Raw genomic sequence first — 348 nt, forward strand, 5'->3', positions numbered from 1 at the left:
ACACACACACACACAATCAAACACACACTCACAAGCACGCACACACTCTCATGCGCACACACATACTCACACATACACTCACGCGCACACACACACACACACACACACACACTCACTCACACATACACACACACCCACACACACACACACACTCACGCGCGCACACACACACTCACTCACGCACACACACACACACACACACTCTCTCACACACACACTCTCTCTTTCACACACACACTCACACACACTCACTAACGCGCGTACACACACTCACTAACGCACGTACACACACTCATGCACGCGCACACACACTCATGCACGCGCGTACACACACTCACGCACACGCGT

The sequence above is a fragment of the Sinocyclocheilus grahami genome, unplaced genomic scaffold, assembly GCF_001515645.1.
Source record: "Sinocyclocheilus grahami isolate Dianchi unplaced genomic scaffold, SAMN03320097.WGS_v1.1 scaffold236.1, whole genome shotgun sequence".
NCBI classification, from domain to species: domain Eukaryota; kingdom Metazoa; phylum Chordata; class Actinopteri; order Cypriniformes; family Cyprinidae; genus Sinocyclocheilus; species Sinocyclocheilus grahami.